The sequence below is a fragment of the Salvelinus fontinalis genome, chromosome 1 (assembly GCF_029448725.1).
Source record: "Salvelinus fontinalis isolate EN_2023a chromosome 1, ASM2944872v1, whole genome shotgun sequence".
NCBI lineage: Eukaryota > Metazoa > Chordata > Actinopteri > Salmoniformes > Salmonidae > Salvelinus > Salvelinus fontinalis.
In genome coordinates this window covers 45,898,306-45,921,893 of record NC_074665.1, presented here as the reverse complement: position 1 = coordinate 45,921,893, position 23,588 = coordinate 45,898,306, and the positions used below count along the sequence as shown (strand labels likewise).

General features: G+C 43.1%; 1 non-coding gene across 1 annotated transcript; it reads right to left on the bottom strand.

Annotated features, from left to right (window-relative positions):
• Positions 1–5,862: 5,862 nt before the first annotated feature.
• Positions 5,863–5,938, bottom strand: trnaa-ugc (transfer RNA alanine (anticodon UGC)). The gene has a single exon. It is a non-coding gene; the product is annotated as a tRNA-Ala (tRNA).
• Between the last annotated feature and the right edge of the window lie 17,650 nt (positions 5,939–23,588).

Below are 23,588 nucleotides of genomic sequence, written 5' to 3'. Positions count from 1 at the left end.
ATTTCACTGTAAGGTCTATACCTGTTGTATTCGGCGCATGTGACAAATAAAATTTGATTTGAGAGAGGGAAACTCTAAGATCAATGTAATTTGTGCCATCATAACTACATGTTGTGTTCTGAAAAACTATAAGTATTTTGGGTAACACTTCATTTTAAGGGTCCTTATTACAGTGTAATTATACTGTAACAAGCACTGTAGTTCATTGTAATAATTTTATATATATATTTTTTAACAACTGAAATATTACATTTGCATAAGTATTCAAACCCGTTACTCAGTACTTTGTTGAAGGGCCTTTGGCAGCAATTACAGCCTTGCGTCTTCTTGGGTATGACGCTACAAGCTTGGCACACCTGTATTTGGGGAGTTTCTCCAATTCTTCTCTGCAGATCCTCTCAAACTGTCAGGTTGGATGGGGAGCGTTGCTACACAGCTACTTTCAGGTCTCTTCAGAGATGTTTGATCGGGTTCATGTCCGGGCTCTGGCTGGGCCACTCAAGGACATTCAGAGACTTGTCCCAAAACCACTCCTGCGTTGGCTGTGTGCTTACGGTCGTTGTCCTGTTGGAAGGTGAATCTTCGCCCCAGTCTGAGGTCCTGAGCGCTCTGGAGCAGGTTTTCATCAAGGATCTCTCTGTACTTTGCTCTTTTCCTCAATCCTGACTAGTCTCCCAGTCCCTGCCCCTGAAAAACATACCCACAGCATGATGCTGCCACCACCATGATTCACCGTAGGGATGGTGCCAGGTTTCCTCCAGACGTGATGCTTGGCCAAAGAGGCCAAAGAGTTCAATCTTGATTTCGTCAGACCAGAAAATCTTGTTTCTCCATTGTCTAACAGTCCTGTCATGTACCCTTTACTGAGGAGTGGTGGAGTGCTGCAGAGATGGTTGTCCTTCTGGAAGGTTCTCCCATCTTCACAGAGGAACTCTGGACCTCTGTTAGAGTGACCATTGGGTTCTTGGTCAACTCCCTGATCAAGGCCCTTCTCCCCTGATTGCTCAGTTTAGCCCGGGCAGCCAGCTCTGGGAAGAGTCTTAGTGGTTCCAAACTTCTTCCTTTTAAGAATGATGGAGACCACTGTGTTCTTGGGGACCTTCAATGCTGCAGACATTTTTTGGTACCCTTCCCCAGATCTGTGCCTCGACACAATCCTGTCTCGGAGTGTAAGTTTAAGTGTAAGTTTAAAGTTACATATGAGCAATTTCTATATAACTACTACTCATTACCTAGTGAAAATACCTACAAACAAAAGAGCTTCTGTCACGACTTCCGCCGAAGTCGGCCCTTCTCCTTGTTCGGGTGGTGTTCGGCGGTCGACGTCACCGGCTTTCTAGTCACCATCGATCCATTTTTCAGTTTTGTTTTGTTTTGTCTGTATTATACACACCTGGTTTCAATTCCCCCATCATGTTCCCTATTTAACCCTCTGGCTTTCATTTCTGTTTTGTCCGTGATTGTTTGTGCGTTAGGTGTTGTAGTTGATACGTGTATGTATCTGTTTATTTTCCATTTGTGGAATTGTGCATTTATTTTGAGTAAAACACTGTGGTTTCGCTCAACACCTGTGTCCTGCGTTTGACTCCAAATATTCTCCGCACACAACCCTGACAGCTTCTCCTTTCGTCAACTTTAAAAAGCAACATGTAAAAAGGATTTGTATTGTTAGAATAATAATTTGATGAATTAGATTAAACAAATATATAGGCCTACTCAATAACATAAAAATAACTATTCTAGTGGTGGTGAGTAGTAGTGTAGATAGCTAATTTAGAAAAATGGGATTGTCTTTTTCTTCTTTTTTAACATTACAAGTAAAAATGGAAATCGACACCTCTGTTTCTGTCTTCATCGGTTTCTTTGTTGTAAGCAATTTCCCATCCTGGAGTCTGAGACCTTGTTGGAATCTGGGGTAAAGAAAAATAATGTACCTATGACAATTTACATTTACCCTATACTAGTTATCATCATCATGTCTTGTCCTTCTACCTAGTTAGTTGTCGTGTTATCCAGCTAGCATTAATAGTGCTTGCTAACACTGATACGTTCACCAGTGTTTAGCTACATTGAAAAGGAACTAACGTTACTCACAGTGTGTTGACACAAGTGTCTAGCATGCTGGGTGTGTCTTACGTAATATCCTTGGGATACGGATACCTTGAGAACAAGGTTCTGGAAAGATAAGACCATTGAGTCCACCTAATGTTAGCTAGCTAGTTAACTAGCATGTAGCAACCATTGCATCGCTATTTGCCAGCTTTAGGTAGCTAGCTAATCAAGGTCAAAAACTAGCTTGCTAGCATGCTAGCTAATTCCCCAAAAATCTACAGATTGTTCTGCAGATGATAATTAACTAGTTAGTATGCCTAACAAAACCGCTAGACAAGCTAACGTTAGCTAGCTACAGTTAACTAGCTAACTGACTAAATAACCTATGCTAAATCATCCAGCAGAAATAAAACAAAATTGCATGGAAAACTTGTTGTGTTGACGTTTTTGTCTTGTCTACAACATTTTGTTATATTTCACTATATTGGATCACTCCAATATATTGGTGTCACTCTGGGCTCAGGGACGTCTAGCGTCACTACGCGCAGCGCACATACCTGACATCTTGAATGTGGCAGCGGATATGCTCTCGAGGGAGGGCCCACTATCTTGGGACTGGAGCCTACATCCCTAGGTGGTGCAGCACCTGTGGGCCAAGTTCGGGAGGGCGCAGATGGACCTGTTTGCCTCCCTGGGCAATGCACACTGCCCCATGTGGTTCTCCATGTCGGAGTCACCGGATGCTTGGATGCTCTGGCTCACGATTGGCTAGGGCTGGAGCTTACACATCCTCCCCCTTTTCCCCTGATCCAAGCTGTGCTGGACAGGACCAGGATGGCAGAGCATCTTCTGCTGCTGTTGGCCCCATACTGGCCCAGACGACCCTGGTTCAGCCTTCTCCTGTCCCTGTTGTCTGGGACACCTTGGCAACTGCCCCTGAGACCCGACCTGCTGTTTCAGGCCGGGGGAACACTGTGGCATCCGAGACCGCACCACCTCAGTCTGTGGGCTTGGCTGCTGAACGGCATCAATGGTCCATGTTAGGACTACAGGAGGGCGTAAGGAACACCATGCAGAGCGCAAGGTGACCGGCTACAATCGCGGCATACCAGTTGCGCTGGCGGTTGTCCTGCTCTTGGTGCACTGGTATTGAGGATGTGCCCGAGTCATGCGGGGTGCAGTATGTCCTCCAATACCTGCAGTCTCGCTTGGATGATGGCTTAGCAGCCTCTACACTGAGAGGGTATTTGGCTGCTGTATCTGCCTGCCATGTAGGGTGGATGGACAGGCCAGTGGGGCGCCATCCCTTGGTCTCCAGGTTTATGAAGGGGGTTCGTCGCCTGCGTCTAGCTAGGACCCGCTCAATGGCGAGCTGGGATCTGGATGTGGTCTTTGCAGCTTTGGCAAAGCCACCTTTCGAACCGTTGGAGTCTGCCTCCCTGAAACACCTCTCTATGAAGGTGGCTTTCTTGGTAGCGATTACTTCCATGAAGAGGGTGGGTGACCTCCATGCTCTTTCAGTAAGTTCTGAGTGCTACCGGATGGACCCCAGGGGGGGGGCGTATATCTCTCCGCCCCAACCCTTCATTCCTCCCGAAGGTTCTGTCAGAAAAACATGTGAACATCCCTTTTATCCTGTCTGCTTACGACCCCCCGGCAGTGGCGAGGGAGCCTGGGCCTCCCTCCGGCATGCTGTGCCCTGTGAGGGCACTGCCTGCCTATGTGGAGCGGACACGTCAGTGAGAACAACAGACAAGCTCTTTGTCTGCTATGGTGAGAGAGTCCTGGGGGCTGGGCTATCAAAGCAGAGGCTCTCTCACTGGCTCGTGGAGACAATTACGACAGCATACCGCCTGGCTGGCAGGCCAGTGCTGGGATCTGTGGTGGCACATTCAACACGAGGTGTGGCTGCATCCTGGGTTCAACTGAGAGGAGTGCCCCTCGCTGATATCTGTGCTGCGGCCCGCTGGGCTTCCTCTTGCACCTTTGCCAGGTACTATCGGGTAAATGTGGCACCTCCTTCTGTGGTTGGTTCAGCGGTCCTGGGCATCGCCTCCTCTTCTGGGGACTGTGCCGGGACCCCCCTTCCATATTGACGGCCCCTGCGTCTCGATCTCGCGCTGGGACTTCGCCGCTGGCTGGCCAGGTCCCTCTAGCACCGACTAAATCTGGTACGAGTATACCAATATATTGGAGTGATCCAATATAGTGAAACATAACAAAGGTTACGTATGTAACCACCGTTATGTGAGCTCTATGGATCATTCCAATCCTCTACGGTGCTAGAGGCGCCTCAGAAATTATGTAGAGAACGTGTGTTGCGGCCATGGGGTCTATATATAGGGGCGGACCCCAGCCGTGACACAGGTGTACACGGGAGTAAATCTGTAAATCCTCACCTTGGATGTATCCCTCTGCCGCGGAGTGATACCAATATATTGGAGTGATCCATATAGCTCACATAACCGTTGTTACATACTGTACGTAACCTTTGTTTCTTTCTCTGCAATCTCTCATTCTGGATTCTGCACACTGACCTTTTTCTCGACCCGTTCTTTGTGCACGTTCACATGACATCAGGGTCAACAAATTTGGGCCGTTCAAGGTCGTCGTTATTTCGAGCATGTTGCGCAGATTGGTAGATGTTGACACGATGCCTTAATTCCTGGGATAAATAAATAATTGCACCAATGCAGCCCATTCAAAAGTGAGAATTTTCCTCAACAGTTAAACCCTTGCAAGTTTGCATGATGAAATAAGTGTTTGCTTTAAGAACATTTTAAGTGCATTTAAAAACCATTATTCAACCAAGCTTAATAGGCTTAGCACGAATGACTATCTCACAGTTTATAAATGTTAAAAAAAATAATGAATCGATGGTTAAAGTAATTGACCCATTGTCAAGTTCACCGTTAATTGATTTAATAATTTAAAGTTTTTTTTTTAAATGTGAACCGTTTGTGAATTCGTTTTTGTCATTGGGCCTGGACATCAGATTCCAGAGCACTTTATTGCAGAATTGTGTCAATGAGGTGGTCCGTTTTAAATTGGCTAACACTTATCACATGGTTTGTGCAAGATAAAATCTGCAGTCTGAAATATGGTGCTTTGGGATATATGGTTGGAATGCTATCGGAAAATTATATATTTATCTTTTCTTTATCCCTCTTCCCTTCATCCTCTTCCCTCCTTTGTTGGTGCTCATGATTTTACCAACGTACTCATCTGCAGCTTCTCCAGAGATCAGATGAATTCCGTTGTGAGTGCATTTTTGCAGCGAATGAAAAAACACAGTCAATAATTCACTTAGATGAAAGAGAGAGTACGTCAATTATTCCTCTTCTCTCGAGTCCAAAGATGCACTACTTTAATTCCTTTTTAATTGGAGATAAAAAATCTAGCAGGTCTGAGTGTAGCCTTGCTAGAGTGGCTTTTTAGCTAATGCAATATGAATGATGTGATGCCAAATGGGATAACCACAGCTGAATTATATAACCTGAGGCCGTGGGCAATGCTCAGAAAACAACTTCAGCACTTGAAGTGGTGTATCAGGATAAGGACCCTGGATAGCTCCTCCGTAGCGTCTCTGTGTTCTTTTAACCATTTAGGCCTAAGTGACAACTGGCCTGGCATTGTCCATCTATTCACATTTCAGACTGACCAGTGGAATGTGGAAGTTATTACAATTTCTTAGAGGCATCTTATTAGGGACAAATCAACATTTACATTTACATTTTACATTTAAGTCATTTAGCAGACGCTCTTATCCAGAGCGACTTACAAGTACATACATTCATACTTTTTTTGTACTGGTCCCCCGTGGGAATCGAACCCACAACCCTGGCGTTGCAAGCGCCATGCTCTACCAACTGAGCCACACGGGACCATTTACTGGGGGGTGGGCTGGTCCAACTTGTGTCATAAAAATATTTTTTTTAATTATAGTTTTCACATGTACTGTAAAGACATTTGACATCCTCCCCCCTCATCAAATGTACAAAAAAATGATGATTACCACCATAAATAACAGTGACTGTAGCAACCCTGTGTACATGGATATCGACTTTACCACTTCAGCATGGTTTTGTGGCACAGTCGATGCCACACAGGACTAACGGGCTAGATGGTTGAGGGTTCGCCGACCACCAAAGACGAGCTCACTCTCCCTGACTGTTTCATTACACTACGTTCAGAGCCGGCTGCAGACAATGATCAGCTAGGGGGGAAATCAGATTTTCAACAATTTGATGGTATATTTACAGTACCAGTCAAAAGTATGGACACACCTATTCAAAGGTTTTTCTTTATTTGTACTATTTTCTACATTGTAGAATAATAGTGAAGTCATCAAAACTATGAAATAACACATATGGAATCATGTAGTAACCAAAAAAGTGTTAAACAAATCAAAATATATGTTATATTTTTGATTCTTCAAAGTAGCCACCCTTTGCCTTGATGACAGCTTTTCACACTCTTGGCATTCTCTCAACCAGCTTCACCTGAAATGCTTTTCCAACAGTCTTGAAGGAGTTCTCACATATGCTGAGCACTTGTTGGCTGCTTTTCCTTCACTCTACGGTCCAACTCATCCCAAACCATCTCAATTGAGTTGAGGTCGGGGGATTGTGGAGGCCAGGTCATCTGATGCAGCACTCCATCACTCTCCTTCTTGGTCAAATAGCCCTTACACAGCCTGGAGGTGTGTTGGGTCATTGTCCTGTTGAAAAACAAATGATAGTCTCACTAAGCGCAAACCAGATGGGATGGTGTATCGCTGCAGAATGCTGTGGTAGACATGCTGGTTAAGTGTGCCTTTAATTGTAAATAAATCACAGACCGTGTCACCAACAAAGCACCATCACACCTCCTCCTCCATGCTTCACGGTGGAAACCACATATGCAGAGATTATCCATTCACCCACTCTGCGTCTCACAAAGACACGGCGGTTGGAACCAAAAATCTCAAATTAGGACTCATCAGACGAAAGATCAGATTTCCACCAGTCTAATGTCCATTGCTCGTGTTTCTTGGCCCAAGCAAGTCTCTTCTTCTTTTTGGTGTCCTTTAGTAGTGGTTTCTTTGCATCAATTTGACCATGAAGGCCTTGAAGGCCTGTCTCCTCTGAACAGTTGATGTTGAAATGTGTCTGTTACAGTGGTGGGCCGTCAGGGCCTGCAAGGCCTTCTCTGCTGGCCTAAACATCATCAGAATAAAAAAAATGTTTTATTATATTTTCCCACAAATATGTATTAAATTATTCCCCAGAGTAAGAGTTATACTCTTAATTTCATAGCTTTCCTCTTGGTTGCACTGCTTCCAGCCCCAGGTTGAGATTTGGAGGGCTTGTCTTTATGTTAGATCTTTTATCCAATCATATTCAGCCATCATGTGTTGCCAGGGGTCTAAAATCTGCCCTCAGGCCTTCAGAATCAACAGTGCGGGCGCTTGTCGCTTATAGTGAATGGAAATGAACATTTAGTGTCAACCAATCAGCTTTAGAGTTGGCTATTGTACGCCTGCTGGCTGGCTCCAGTGTTACACAGGAGCCAGCTAGCAGGCGTAGTACGTGCACGTCTTTTGATTGGATTACCAATATTGAGAGGCAGGTCCTATTGAGATCTAAGAAACTGAATTTGATAAACGAATTAATTCGCGTACTACTAAGCTGTTTTTTCAACCCACAATGGCGGAAGGAGGAGAAGATATCGATTTGGTCGAGGATATAATTATAACGCCATTCTCAAGACGAACTTTTCAAGAAAAGTTAGACATTGTAAGGAGAGGTCGCCCAACGCCACAAAGCCTGTCACAGGCATTAAAGTGCTTCGTTCGCTCGCCACTTTCAAAGTTTCAACTACGAGCGCTGTCAATGGCTCCTTGGCTCCGAGAAGCACTGCAAACTGTACTGCTGGGAATGCCTATTATTTGCAAGTGATCGATTTGGTGTTTGGAGCCACACTGGCTTTGCAAACTTGAGTTGTCTAACCAAGGCAGCAACGAGACACCAAAGTACGGCTGGGCACTAACAAGCAATGGTGCTTTTGAAAACTTTTGGGGACACCGCTGTGTATCTACAGCTCAAAGAACACGCGCGCAGGGCAACGGAGCTGCACAATGAAAAGGTGAAGGGAAATATTGAAAAGACTCATTGATTGTGTCATGTTTTTGGGTAAACACTGTTTACCCAAAAATGTCAATTTGTCAATTTCAAGGTGACGCAACGCCTGGTTATACTGCGTTTCTGTCTAAATGTATAGTGTCTAGAGCCATGGCATCATAATGTGGTGGATTAATTCGGGTGGGACTGTGTAATACCTCACTGAAGGCCCCAGGCCCCAGGCCCACGGCACGCCACTGGTCTGTTACTACAAATAAGAAAATAGTAAAAAATAAAGAACAACCCTTGAATGAGTAGGTGTGTCCAATCTTTTGACTGGTACTGTATAATTCTATAAAATATATGGAACAAATTTTCCACCAACAGGTTTCTGTGCCAATGCATCACATAACTTCCTACTGATTACCTGACTTTGTGCGCTTATCATCATGGTTTGCATTTTCAACACCACAGTCAAGTAGAGTATGTTAATCTCTATAAAAAAGAAAATACATCCATCCCTACTCAGAATCAAAGGCTTGGTTTGACAATCTCCAAATGTCATTGGACGTTTTGGTGTTTTGTAACAGTCTCTTTCCATTAATCGAATGGCCTTTGCGCAGTTTGGATGCTGGAATTGTATTAGAGTGGAGTGGATGAACGTGGAGTGGATGAACATATCAAACCAAACCAAGCTTTATTTATACAGCGCATTTCAGACATTGAATGCAACACAATGTGCTTCACAGGAACGGAAAAAAACTTAAAGCAAGGAAAATAAAATGGAAATATTTACTACAAAAACAAAATAATATCAATAAAAACTCAATGACAAAAAAGCACCATAAGGAAGAGCAAAGCTAAACATGTGTGTTTTAAGATCTCTTTTAAAAATGTCCACATTTTCAGCCCCCCCCCCCCCCCAGGTTCAAGCTATTCCAGAGGCTGAGGGCATAGTAACTAAAGGATGCCCCCCAATGCCTCTTGCTCCTAGACTTTGGGATAGTTAAAAGGCCAGTGCCAGAGGACCTGAAGGACCTACTGGGTACATAACTTAAAGGCATGTCTGTCATGTATTTGGGTGCACAATTGTAGATTGTTTTAAAAAACAATAATTCAAAAATTCACAGGCAGCCAGTGCAGAGACCTTAAAACCGTTGTAATGTGAGCCCTCTGTCTGGCTTGGTCATTACCCATGCTGCAGCATTCAGTATGTTTTGCAGTGGACCAATGGCTTTCTTGGGTAGACCAGACAGGAGAGCATTACAGTAGTCAATGGATGAGTCTCTCTGTATCAGCCTAAGAGAGAAACGGACAAACCATGGCAATGTTCTTCAGGTGGTAAAAAGCTACAGTATTTTGGTCACATTCCTAATGTGTGATTTGAAATTGAGTTCAGAATCTAAAATAACACCTAGGTTTTTTACCTATTGTTTTATCTTTATTTCCCGCGAATTAAAATGTGCGGCACCAACAATAAGTACCTCGGTCTTGTCTTGATTTAGCTGGAGGAAGTTTTGAGCCATCCAAGTATTTAAATCACTATTATAGTCTAATCATTTATCCGTGGAGCTAAAATCCTCTGGTGACACAGAAACGTAAACTTGTGTATCGTCTGCGTAGCAGTGAAAATGAATGTGCTTTCTGATAACGCTGCCAAGTAACATATATAACATATAAACTGAACAGTACCAGACCAAAATTGAACCTTGTGATATGTATTTCCTCTGAGTTATTTTCACCACTCGTTAAATAGATCCTAAACCAATTTAGAACTGAACCAGAGAGGCCAACTCACCTCTCCAGTCTGTCCAGGACATCATGGTCAGCAGTGTCGAATACAGCACTTAAATCCAAGAGTACAAGGAGAGAGCTGTTTGGCATCTATGTTGGCTCTAAGATCATTTACCACTTCAACTAAGGCTGTCTTTGTGCTGTGGTGGGCCGGAAAACCAGATTGGAATTTTTCAAAAATACAGTTGGCACTTAAAAAATAATTTAGCTGTTTGAAAACCAATTTCTCCAGAATTTTGCTTAAGAATGGAAGGTTGGAGATTGGCTGAAAATTGCTAAAAGCTGAAGAATCTAAATGACTTTTTCTTCAGAAGAGGTTTCACCATAGCAGTTTTCAGTGCAATGGGGAAGGTGCCTGTGAACAGGGAGAGATTAACAATAGCTTGCAATTCTTCAGATATGCAATTCAAAACTGATTTGAAAAGGTGGTGGAGATAGGATCGAGAAGGCAGGTAGAAGGCTTAAATTGTTATATCACTTTCCTGAGCATGTCTGTGTCAACCATGGAAAATAAATCCATGGAGCCTTTGTGTGGTAGGCTAGGGCACATATCATCAAACTTCTCATCAGGTCTTGCTTGACTGATACCCAGCCTGATGTTGGTTATCTTATCTCTGAAATATGATGTAAACTCAACACATTTAGATGTGGAGGAAAGTTCACATAGGTTTGCGGGGATAGGATTTATCAGGCCATCAGTGGTTAGGAAGAGCACTCTTGATTTATTCTGATTAATAGTGATCAAGTTAGAAAAATGAGCCCGTCTGGCATTTATAATTGCCAAGTTGCTCTCTCAGAATATCACAATGGACCTGCAACTTTGACTTCCTCCACTTCCGCTCTGCCTTTCTGCAATTTCTCTTTCATGTATTTGTTTCCTCACTCATCCAAGGGGCTCTCTGTTTGGACGTGTCCTTCTTCAACTTTACTGGAGCTGTGGCATCAATGGTTGCCCTTGATTTGCTGTAGTGATCAAGTAAATCATCACAAGAGGAAGGCAGAAAGGTTGAGGGGGTATTGTTCACACACTCAATAAAATCTTTAGCAGTTTGAGGTAAGTTAGCGTTTCTTAATAATGCATTCAGTAATACCCTGTGCTATGGGTAACAAGGTAGTAAAACATATACAGTGGTGATCAGGTAAAGCAACATCAACAATAGAGGGTATGTCAATAGAGAGCCCCTTGGTAAAATCAGGTCCAGAGTCAGTCTCTTCGTCAACATGAGTATTAAAATCGCCCAACACAATGATTTTTTTATCATAGTTCTCAAAGGACAATAGACGATAGTTAATAAAAATCAGATTCAAACATTGTGACTAGTTGTGTTTATGCCACACGTAAAAGGTAATGCATTTTAAAGTTAAATTACAAATATTTATGCTATATTGAAGGTTATAGGCAGTCTATCTGTAATGGTTTTCTTCCTGGGATGAAGGAGAGGACCAAAACGCAGCACGGCTAGTGTTCAACATAATTTAATAAAGAATATGTGAACACCACAAACAACAAAACAATAAATGTGAAAACCAAAAACAGTCCTATCTGGTGCAGAACACAAAGACAGAAGACAACCACCCACAATCCCCAACACAAAACAAGCCACCTATATATGATTCTCAATCAGGGACAACGATTGACAGCTGCCTCTGATTGAGAACCATATTAGGCTGAACACAGAAACAGACAAACTAGACACACAACATAGAATTCCCACCCAGCTCACGTCCTGGCCAACACTAAACAAGCAAAACACATAAGAACTCTGTTCAGGACGTTACAGTACCCCCCTCCTGAGGTGCGGACTCCGACCGCACCCCTAAAACTCAAGAGGAGGATCTGGGTGGGCATCTGTCCGCGGTGGCGGCTCCGGCGCAGGACGAGGACACCACTCTACCACTGTCTTTGTCCCCCTCCAGGGCTCTGGAGACGCACTGGAAGCCTGGTGCGTGGTGTCGGCACTGATGGTACTGGGCTGGGGCGGGAAGGTGGCGCCGGATATACCGGACCGTGAAGGCGTACTTGCTCTCTTGAGCACCGAGCCTGCCCAACCTTACCTGGTTGCATGCTCCCCGTAGCCCGACCAGTGCGGGGAGGTAGAATAACCCGCACTGGGCTGTGTTGGCGAACCGGGGACACCATGCGTAAGGCTGGTGCCATGTATGCCGGCCCGAGGAGACGTACTGGAGGCCAGATACGTTGAGCCGGCTTCATGACACCTGGCTCAATGCCCAATCTAGCCCGGCCAGTGCGGGGAGGTGGAATAACCCGCACCGGGCTAAGCACACGTACAGGAGACACCGTACGCTCTTCCGCATAACACGGTGTCTGCCCGTACTCCCGCTCTCCACGGTAAGCATGGGAAGTGGGCGCAGGTTTCCTACTTGACTTCGCCACACTACCCTTTAGCCCCCCCCCCCCCCCCCCCCCCCCCCAATAATTTTTGGGTGTTTCTTCTCGGGCTTCCTACCGCGCTGTCGTGCTAACCTCATTCGCCGGTATCCCTCTGCACATTGCTCCATGGAATCCCAGGCGGGCTCCGGCACTCTCCCTGGGTCAACCGACCACCTGTCTATTTCCTCCCAAGTGGTGTAACCCAGATCCGGCTCCCGCTGCTGAGCTAGCTCCTCAAAACGCCGCCTCTCCGCTTTTGCTGCCTCCAGCTCTGCTTTGGGGCGGCGATACTCCTCTGGCTCTGCCCAGGGTCCTTTACCGTCCAGCTCGTCCTCCCATGTCCATTCCTCCTTTCTCTGCTGCTGTCGCTGCTGCCCGTTGCCACGCTGCTTGGTCCGAGTTTGGTAGGTGGTTCTGTAATGTTTTTTTTCCTGGGATGAAGGAGAGGACCAAAACGCAGCACGGCTAGTGTTCAACATAATTTAATAAAGAATATGTGAACACTACAAACAACAAAACAATAAATGTGAATACCGAAAACAGTCCTATCTGGTGCAGAAAAACAAAGACAGAAGACAACCACCCACAATCCCCAACACAAAACAAGCCACCTATATATGATTCTCAATCAGGGACAACGATTGACAGCTGCCTCTGATTGAGAACCATATTAGGCTGAACACAGAAACAGACAAACTAGACACACAACATAGAATTCCCACCCAGCTCACGTCCTGACCAACACTAAACAAGCAAAACACATAAGAACTCTGGTCAGGACGTTACACTATCTATATTAAAAAAATGTATTGGCCTAATAGTAAAGACAACATCAAAATATTTGACCTTTTAATGTGGCATGAACACAACCAGGCATGATATTCTGATCTGATTGCCAAAAGTAGGATACCTGTGCATGTTCGTCCACTCCAAAATAATTCCAGCATCGAAACTGCACGTATACTCACGCCATTTGATGAATGGAAATAGACATCTGTTACAAAACACTAAAAAGTGTACTTAATGACATTCAGCGATTGCCATTGATTAGGTCTACATTAATTGACGCGTCTTGCTGACAAATCAACCTTTTTTGTAGCCTAAAAAGTTGGGATACCTGAAATGGGGCTAAAACTGTCCCAGGAAAAGGGGGATGGTCACCCTAACACACATGGTCAATCTACTAGAATAGGATACAATGTGTATTACCATGACCTTCTAATAAGCCTTACCGGTAGCCAGTAATGTAGTGGTAAAAAAAATAGGTGGGTAAACTCTGATAGCCGGTAAACAACAACAACAAAAAGTCACGCTCCCTACATTTTCAATGCATTTTTCTGAAAATGGTGGATAAACGGCGTTTACATGCGTTTACCCTCGACTAGGTCTACACCATTGCCGGTAGCTTACCCTCTCAGTCGATGCAATTTTGCACACATGAACACACGCAGAACGTAGAACACACACAATTTTGCACACATGAACACACGCAGTAGCCTACGTTCGAAATAGTACATGAGTTGAATCAAAACATGTTTTACACCCTAGTTCATGAATTGGCCATAATTTATGCGTTAATGCTTGCAGTCTTCACAGATTCTTTGAAAAAAACACTACCTTTCGTTCCTTACATTAATGACATTTATGACAGTGTTATTTGTAATTATTAAGCATTTAACAATTGAATTAGAACATTGAACTTAAACCCTGTACAAATCATGGATCTTGGAAATCTCAGGAAAATGCACTGCAAGTGTAACTATGCCTACTTAACATGTCATTATGTTTCGCCGTGAAAACAGTTCTCATGGTCGCACACATCCAAAATAATGTTGGTCAATGCCATTGCAAAATCGAATGCTTCCAACCGAACATTCAGATTTGATCCTCTTCTAACTGAAAGAGTCACCTTATAGGCCTGCACGTGACATTAAGAACTTGAAACATCAGGAAAAAATGTTGTGTGCACGAACAGCCGAAGATCAAAACAAACAAAATTGTCACAAAATGTCCTCATAATATATGCAATAGCTGTTCAAAACTGTTGGGGAAGCATGGGGACTCCTTAAGTGAAGAACACCTTGATAGGGGAGGTACAAGCAAGCAGATGAGGACATTATATAGTAAAACCTGCAAAATGGTGAATGTAAGTCAGGGGAAAACACACTATCCTCCCCTGTTCTCAATGGAAAAAGCACACAACCCTCCTCAAAATACCAAAAAATGTTAGACAACCCTCCCCTATTTTGGACCAGCCCCCCAACCTGATTGGCCATTTACTGTACACCACGTGTTCATCTTTCTAGAGCTTGAGTTCATTGATGTTGTGTACTGTGTCATCAGCTTGTTCGGACACTATCATATGGATTACTCTAATTGTGTCTTTTTTCTTATTCTACTACAACAGCACCCCCAGAATCCACCACAAAAGGTGGAGCATGTTGAAAGGCATGGACAACTACTAAATACACAAGACGAGTAGCCACACTAAACCTACACACTGCCTAAGACCTCGGCTACGTTGTGCAGTGTCCAACGAATCCCAACCCACTCACTGAAAGTCTGACATCCCCTTGTCAATAAGCAAGTCTGTGTGGTGTGAGAAGGCGGTGAAGCGTTTTCAGTCCAAGATACAGCCGACACGTGTCTATCCTACTCCCACTGACACTTCTAGTCTATAGGCTGTTTGAGAAGTGATTGACAGAGATGTTGATTATGCGTCTTCGAGCCAGGTGGCTGGCAAGCAAAGAAGCGCAGCGCACCAGATTGCTGCATCAGCCAACGTGTAAGGCCGTCAGTTTCTGGCACTGGCGTGTCTTGACAAACATCACAGGAATATTAAAGAGATCTGGAGCTGTCAATCAAAGTTCATTGTTGTTGCTTGTTAATCCTCCACTGCCTTCCAAAAATGTGTATTTTTTGTCCCAGTATTTTCTCATTATTTTTGTCTCACCCCTTTCTACACTGAGTGTACAAAACATTAGGAACACCTTCCTAATATTGAGTTGCACCGCCTTTTGCCCTCAGAACAGCCTTAATTTGCAGGGCATGGACTACAAGGTGTCGAAAGCGTTCCACAGGGATGCTGGCCCATGTTGACTCCAATGCTTCCCACAGTTGTGTCAAGTTGGCTGGATGTCCTTTGAATGGTGGACCATTCTTGACACACACGGGAGACTGTTGAGCGTTAAAAACCCAGCGGCGTTGCAGTTCTTGACACTCAAACCAGTGCGCCTGGCCCCTACTACCATACCCCATACAAAGGCACTTAAATCTTTTGTCTTGACAATTCACCCTCTGAATAGCACACGTACTGTACACAATCAGGGTATGTAAGGGATTACATCTCCTATGTAAGGGATTACAAAAAACGGTAACTGTAATCCGTTATGTTACCAACAAAAATATTGTAATCAGATTACAGATACTTTTGAAAAACTAGATGATTACTTCAAGGATTACTTTTAAATTAAAAAAATCTTTGACACTTCTCTGTTTTCTCAATGACATTCAAATCAGCATTGAAAAAGGTGCAAGTTTAAGTTTGTTCCACCTGAGCGAGTCTGACCACAAGTCAGAGACCACTATAGTGACACACCAAATGGGTTTGATCGATCGCGGAAAAAGAGCAGGAGTAGGTTTTTGTAGGCTACAGTCCAAGCTATGTCTTCCAATGGTACGACTGCTGACGGCTTCCAAAGATTATCCAACTTGAATAAACGCTTGGAGGTAAGGACGACAGCAGTGGTGTAGTCTCCGGGGATACGGATATCACTTATTATTGATATCTACATAGCGCATTGATTTGAATCACACTGCTGCTCTCTCATTTAGCTATTTGCGCCTTACGAATTGTGTTTGTTGTGGGTGGCTGTTCACAAATCTAAATGTGTATTTGAACCCAATAATGGTTGAATTCAATAAGTTTAAGCTGCCTATCAATCATTGTTTTTGAAACCAGTGGATAGCCAGTGACAAATGTGCTCTTGCAACAGCTGCATAGTGCGGATCCCAGCCTATGAAATAAAAGTGCGGCTTTTATTGCTGAATCTAATTTATGCTGCTAAAAAAATATATCCATAGGCCTAATGGACACATGCTCAGACTCGCACACTTTTGATAGACTTAAAGGGGCAATCTGTAGTTACTAGATCCATTTTTGGACTTATCTACTATACAGTACTAGTCAAAAGTATGGACACACCTACTCATTCAAGGGTTTTTCTTTATTTCTACTATTATTCTACAATGTAGAAAATTGTAGACATCAAAACTATGAAATAACACATATGGATTCATGTAGTCACCAATAAAGTGTTAAACAAATCAAAATATATTTCAGATTCTTCAAAGTAGCCACCCTTTGCCTTGATGACAGCTTTGCACACTCTTGGCATTATCTCAACCAGCTTCACCTGAAATGCTTTAAAGGAGTTCCCACGTATGCTGAGCACTTGTTGGCTGCTTTTCCTATACTCTGCGGTCCAACTCATCCCAAACCATCTCAATTGGGTTGAGGTCGAGTGATTGTGGAGGCCAGGTCATCTGATGCAGCACTCCATCACTCTTCTTCTTGGTCAAATAGCCCTTACACAGCTTGGAGGTGTGTTGGGTCATTGTTCTGTTGAAAAACAAATGATAGTCCCACTAAGCACAAACCAGATGGGTTGGTGTATCGCTGCAGAATGCTGTGGTTGTCATGCTGGTTAAGTGTGCCTTGAATTCTAAATAAATCACAGACAGTGTCACCAACAAAGCACCCCCACACCCTCAAATCTCCTCCTCCATGATTCACAGTGGGAACTACACATGCAGAGATCATCCGTTCACATACTCTGCTTCTCACAAAGACACAAAGGACAGATTTCCACCGGTCTAATGTCTTTTCTTCTTATTGGTGTCCTTTAGTAGTGGTTTCTTTGCAGCAATTCGACCACGAAGGGCTGTTTCATGCAGTTTCCTCTGAACAGTTGATGTTGCGATGTGTCTGTTTCTTGAACTCTGTGAAGCATTTATTTGGGCTACAATCTGAGGTGCAGTTAAATCTAATGAACTTATCCTCTGCAGCAGAGGTAACTCAGGGTCTTCCTTTCCTGTGGCGGTCCTCATGAGAGCCAGTTTCATCATAGCGTTTGAAGATTTTTGCGACTGCACTTGAAGAGACTTTCAAGTTCTTGAAATGTTTCGAATTGAATGATCTTCATGTCTTAAAGTAATGATGGACTGTTGTTTCTCTCTGGTTACTTGAGCCGTTCTTGACAATATATGGACTTGGTATTTTACCAAATAGGGTTATCTTCTGTATACCACCCCAACTTTGTCACAACACAACTGATTGGTTCAAACGCATTAAGAAGGAAAGAAATTCCACAAATGTACTTTTAACAAGGCACACCTGTTAATTGAAATGCATTCCAGGTGCATTCTACCTCATGAAGCTGGTTGAGAGAATGCCAGAGTGTGCAAAGCTGTCCTCAAGGCAAAGGGTGGCTACTTTGAAGAATCTCAAATATAAAATACATTTTGATTTGTTTAACACTTTTTAACGCGTGATTCCATATGTGTTATTTCATAGTTTTGATGTCTTCCCTATTATTCTATACTGTACAAAATAGTAAAAGTAAATAAAAACCCTTGAATGAGTAGGTGTATCCAAACTGTTGACTGGTACTGTATGTATGTGTGTGTGTGTGTGTGTGTGTGTGTGTGTGTGTGTGTGTGTGTGTGTGTGTGTGTGTGTGTGTGTGTGTGTGTGTGTGTGTGTGTGTGTGTGTGTGTGTGTGTGTGTGTGTGTGTGTGTGTATGTATGCATGCATGTATATATATATATATATATATATATATATATCCATATCCATTGATTCTTGAAGAATATAACTTGAGCCCTATGAGCTGTCACATTCCATGAGAACCCAAAATTGTAAATGTAAACAAACACTGTATAGCCTCATAACATGGATAAAACAATCATATCGATATCATGGATGGTCAATCCTTGCATCTATAGCTCAGTCTATTAATCTGAGAGTGGTTACATTTCTCCAGCCCCATCCCCCAGCTTTTTACCAAAACAGAGGCAGGGCGACCATTTTGTTATTGTTTCATCTGTGAATTTTCCCTTTTAACAGCTGCTTTATCAAGATATCAAAGTGTCACCAACAAAAAGGTAAACAATAGGCCTATAGCAAATTCAGCATATGGCATACATTTTTACCATGTAAATAGCACTTTTCAGGAGTACTCAAAGCATGCCATTCCATGAGCACAGCATTTATTTTTCAACTTGAATCAATGAGCCCAATCATTCCTCCATGACAACAAAATCATAAACAACAGAGTAGGGCTGGCTAATAAATCCTGAGTTTTGGGGTTATGCTCGGGTAAAACTATTTGCCTAATCTATACATCCATATTTCCAAGTCCTATTCTTGAAGATCAAGGGGTATAACATGTATTGGAATGACTGGAATTCGGATAGACTTTGGTTTTAATGTAAAGATACAATTTTATCATATTATTATATGTAGTAGAAAGCGATGGGTTAGAAGAAGCCTACGTAACCAACCCATAAAGTAAAATGTAACATCCATATATGGCCAGCTATGTAAACTTTAACATTGATTTATCCTGCAATAGATGTCGTTCAATTGCTAACATACATTTTTGTCTTTTTCTAATGCCTTTTAAGGGGCAAGTAATCTAAAAGTAACTGAATGGAATCAGATTATGTTACTGAGTTTGGGTGATCCAAAAGTTACGTTACTGATAACAATTTTGGACGGGTAACTAGTAACTAACGGATTACATTTAGAAAGTAATTTACCCAACCCTGTGCACAATCCATGTCTCAATTGTCTCAAGGCTTAAAACTCCTTCTTTAGCCTGTCTCCTCCCCTTCATCTACACTGATGGAAGTGGAGTTAACAGGGGGGCGTCGATAAGGGAGCTTTCACCTGGATTCACCGGTTCAGTCTGTGTCATGGAAAGAGCAGGTGTTCCTAATGTTTTGTACTCTCAGTGTGTATTGTATCATGTGTCTTCAGAGGTTATTTTTTCCTCTCAAGGTAGGTGACGCTTTTGATTTTGTATTTCGGTACGATGCAGTAATACTGGGATGCAAGAAATGAGATGGAGAAAAACCTTCCGTTGTTGGGGAAGTGTGGGCTAACTCTTTGATCTTGCAGTGTATCATGCAAGCATATATTTCATAAGCTATCTCTCGACCTATGCACTCACGCACGTGCACACACATGCACGCACACACATGAATGCACGCACGCACACACACACACACACAGGAATGCACACATGACTACATGACCACAGATGAGAATTTGTCTCATTTGTCTCATCAAGTGAAACATATATTGGTGTTGTGCAATACACCGTTTCCGAGTGAAAGCTCCAGAACTGAAAATGGGTGCATCTCTGTCCTTTTCAGTTTTTTTTGAGGAAGATAAATGAGTGTTTGGATGAACATAAAAGCTAATGTATTCATAAGAGCTATGATGAGCGCAGCTGTCTACAGCACCTGACATCCAATCTGAAAACAAGCCGCACGGGAGGTGGCGCACTCTCTATAGTGTGTGTGTGTGTGTGTGTGTGTGTGTGTGCGTGCGTGCGTGCGCACATGTGTATGAGAGTTGTTTGTTTTCTGCTTCCAGTGAGCTCTATCTCAATATCTTTAAAAGTGCTAGAACATTCCTAAGAAGTTGGCGCACACAGGATTTGCAGTAATTTCCCTACTGTCAAAGAATAATCACCACGAGAATGCATGTTATAACCCGCCGTGGCTTCAATTGTGTTTCCTAATTGATTGTAGCTAGGATAGGATTCCTTGCATTTGGTGAAACCTGTAGTAGATCATTCTGTTCCGTTGTTGGCACCCACGTAAGTTGACGTGTCGTATGCCTTGCACTACAAAAATATCAGTAAGACATTTGTGTCGCTTTCACGTTGCTTACATCATTAAACTAACATTATAGCGAAGGATAACACATTTTATACAATTATTTACTGGAATCAAAGAATGTCAAATGGCATGTAATTTACAGCAACACTCATTGTGCGCTGAAGATAAACGCAGGACTCACTGTGTTGCTATCTATTATTAGCTAACCACTACAGGTGCACGCATCCAGCCTGGGTTCTGTTTATACATCAGGCTGAAGTTTTGGTTTGCGTCAGACCTAACAGCTAAGTTCATGGGGAGGAGGTCTCGGGATGGGGCCTCGTTTTGTTATTCTCCTCAGTAAGCCATCAACCATTCTGTGTATCCTGTGTAATTAGAACTCATCTCCTGGTGTGAGGACCGTCGAGGCCTGGCAGATTCACAGTTTTAATCAGTCCTTCAACTCACTTTATCTACTCCACAGAAACGCGGATAGAACAGACTCTCGGCAATCTGACAAATTGACACAACAACAAGGCAATGGGATTGAACAACCGCTTCTAAATTGGAGGATTTCTCCCCTGAATTTCGGAGAGCTTTGTGACAACGGGGGACTTGCATTCTATCTCGTTTCATCTTCGTTTCTCCCTCTGTTGGAGTTGAAATAGGGGGATGTTGACCGCTGGTTGATTTGTGGAGTAGATGTGATGATTGGAATGGACGAGGGGAAAGTGAATGCGTGTGCATTTCATCGTCCTTCAGATGACCATCAGAAATAGAAGTGCAACACAGCATACACATGTTCAGCTTCTATTCTATTTTCAGTATTCCATCTCAGGAATTCACACATGGACAATAAAGGATTATATTGGAGGCTAGGGGCCTATAAGGATTTCAGTAGGTTTCTTTATATATAGAGTGACATACATTGAGGTGATCCTATCTTAAAGCTGCTGTTCTCATTCACTGTATACAGTACCTTCTTGGGCTGATTCCGGATCAGTTTGTACGAATGCTGATCCTCGGCTGCCTCACCTTTTTCTTGATCCACTTATCTGACTGCGGCGTGCTCACACAGTCAGTGAACAGATCTCTCCGGGAGTTTTTCAGGTTTGGCTGATGTTGGAAGGCAGAAGTACAGGACATGTCTCTTGTATCATTAGCTGCTGGGGAGTGTGCTACAGTTGTCAGCACTTCATTTTAATTTGGCTCCAAAGCCACTAGCGGCTTTGACCACTGGGATTTCCTGTCCTCTGTGGCAGTTAAACTAAACGAAGTGGTTGGATGGAGGTAGACAGGGTTCCATAGAGTCGCAATGTCAGCTGGTATATGTCTCATCTTGATACCAAAGTACCTTATTCAATCTTGTCTGAACATCCTGAATCGCGATAACTTGTAAATTGGTCTAAAGTCCTTGTATGTAACAAAAGCACAGTACATGTCTCCTAGACCCACTTAAACTCAGAACATTTTGTTTTGCCCAGGGAAAATACAACAATGCTTCTCAGGGTTGTCCTTGAAGTCTTATCTGGGTTTGTACACAGGACTGTTTCCGCATTAATAACTGGTTAGAATTACCAGAGACTGTGAGATAAGAATGAAATGCCATTGGGGGCATTTAAGATATGAACGCACAAAGAGAACAGTGCACTGAAACGTCCTTTTGAGGTTAAAGTTAACGCTCCGGGTTTCATTATTGCAAATAAACCCAGATAATTATGGTTAAGCCTTCAAAATGGCTTAGTCATGAACATTTTAAAAGGTTCAAAATCGAATATATCCACTAGAGATGAAGCTCAAAGTTATATTTGACAGTGCAGATATCAGGACATCAGGGCCTTAGATAAGTTTGTTTAAAACGGTAACAGTAAATTGCAGTTTCATACCTCATAACACCTTTCATTCATCCAGCCAGTATTGCAATGTGTTTTATACATCAGGAGCCTTGCACATACCGTTGCCTTCCTATCAAAAACAAGACCAGTACATTCCAACATCCATCCACAGTTCCTACAGTCATGAGTTTGCATAATGTGTATGGTTTCTTATATAAGAGGATCCATATCCACACATACTCTCCCATAAAGCCAGAGAGAGAGAGAGAGAGCGAGAGAAAGAGAGAGATTGAGGTCCTTGACCTCCAGGCAGTCTCCAGAGGGGCTTTTTACTGTGAGACTCTAATCAGAGTGTAGCTGACGTGTGTCCTGTGGATCGCTCCCTCCAGTCCCCAGGCCTAATTAGGACCCATGTGTACTGTACATAGAGCTGCCTTTCACACTGCCTGTTGGAAAAAGCTCACCTGTGTGTGCTCAACAGGCCACCGAAATGAGCTGCTGGAAAACATGATGACAAGCAGGGGCAGCGGAGGTAGAGGAAGTCCCTCAAACCAGGAGGTCCTTTCAGTTTAATGAATGCCAGCAGAGCAAGCCAGATGGAGAGAACAATTGGAGAGGGAGCGAGAAAGGGAGACAGTTGGAAAGAGAGCGAGAAAGACAGAATGTGGCTTTGGCAACATTTAATCACTTCTGTCAAGACAGTACAGCTTGTTCGGATTTGGGAGAGCGAGAAAGAGAAAGAGAGAGAGAACAGGTGATATGTAAAGAACAAGTAGTCTTTCTTCAACCATTCTCCTCTGCACTCTCTAGTCTAGCATTAACACATGTATGATGGTCCTTCTCTGTTTTTACTGAGTGGTTATTTACAACTCTTGAAATTCCCCATGGCACACGAGTATGTCTGGAAGAGAGCGAGAGTCATGGTTAATGAATTAATGTAAATCAATCGGATCCTTGGTTTGAAGCCCGGTAACTGTTAAATAACAGCAGAGCTACGAGGTAACTCGATGGCACGAGGGTGCCGGCGTCCTACTTTCCTCTGGACAATGAACATGCGTTCTAAATTCCTCTCCGACAGTTCTTTGAGTAATGATGAGCTACCGTGGCTCTGTCACACAAAGAAATGAGAACCGCTTCATTTGGTTAGAGCTCCGGCTTCCTCTTGATTCCATTTGTAGGGTCTAAGTTTCACTTTTAACGCACAAATGTCGGTAGGTAAGGCTTTCATTGCATACGGATGTTGTATAATATCTGAACATGACATCAATCCGTAACACACTTAATGATGTTTCATGAGTCATGACCAACAGATACAGCAAAGGTATATGTACTGTACATACTGTATTTCCTCTAGTCTAGAATAAGCTATCATAATTGTAAAACACTTATTGCCCCATTTAGATAAGTGCTGTTAATGTTTCCTATTAAAAATACAGGCAACTCATTTCTTCACTGCAGAATTTTGACATTTGTTTTGTAAGCCTGAGGCACACGCCTAGGCAGCCTAGTTTCAACATTCCAAG